This window comes from Lipotes vexillifer, unplaced genomic scaffold (assembly GCF_000442215.2).
Source record: "Lipotes vexillifer unplaced genomic scaffold, Lipotes_vexillifer_v1.1 scaffold384, whole genome shotgun sequence".
NCBI lineage: Eukaryota > Metazoa > Chordata > Mammalia > Artiodactyla > Lipotidae > Lipotes > Lipotes vexillifer.
Genome location: NW_006793498.1, coordinates 2,877,244 through 2,878,252, shown reverse-complemented (window position 1 = coordinate 2,878,252; position 1,009 = coordinate 2,877,244).

Here is a 1,009-nt window from a genome sequence, read left to right as displayed (position 1 = left end):
TGAGGAGGGGCAGTGTGGTAGGATAGATGTTGGCTCTGGGCACCAGGAAATGTGGCCCTTGTCCCACACTCTGCCATCAGCCAGCTAAGGCACATGGGAGCAGTTCCCAAACCTGGATTCCTCATCTGTAAAATGAGGAAATTAATCTATCTGACTTCTAGATTGATTTCCTTGTTTCTTCATCACGGTGTCAGTTTCAAATATGTTTTCCCCTTTTCAGACAGTATCCTGATTTTGACTTAGTAAATATGGCTACCAAACTTCTTAGGTCTGTCCCCAGACTGAATCTTTGATCTTTTGTCACTTCTGTAAAACCCAGGAGAACTCTTTCCTCTCGTTGTAGTGTCTGAGATACAGATTTGGCCAGAAGGAAGGAGGGAACAGAGCTGTGATGAGCTGCTTTTAGCAGCATCACTCGGGTATCAGGCTGTGTCGCTGGGTGAGTGCTGGTGACAGGAATGGTCTTTTGCAGAGAACACCAAATGAATCCCTAGAAGGGAGGATTCTGCCATTTAACCCCTCTCTTCTGCTGAATTTTCCTCGGGGTGTAACTTGTTAGTATCCATTGTTGATCATCTGCAGGTTTTCACACCAATGCATGTGAGAATGTGTCTTACAGAGATGGGCAAGGGCAGAAGGACCCTGTATGGAGTTTGGCAGAAATTCAGGGCCTCTGAGCCCATGTACTGTAAGATCATCATTAAAAAAACAAACAGTTACCAAGCACATACTGTAAACTAGGCGTTATGCAAGATACCCTCCCTTATATTCACTCCTTATTTTGCTGGTCCAACTGTATGTTCAGTTCTTTTTCTACTGCAGTGTTTGCCTAACATTCGAATGTCCCGAACTATGGCAGATACTGTCCACCTTGTTTTCATCGTCCAGATCCTAACTCATAGCCTCTTCCTCACAACACCTCTGCATTACTTCTACCTCAGTGGGACCTTTTCTGTATTTTCAGTTTTATCTGATGGTTTGACACACAAGCACATTTATCCCCAGGAAG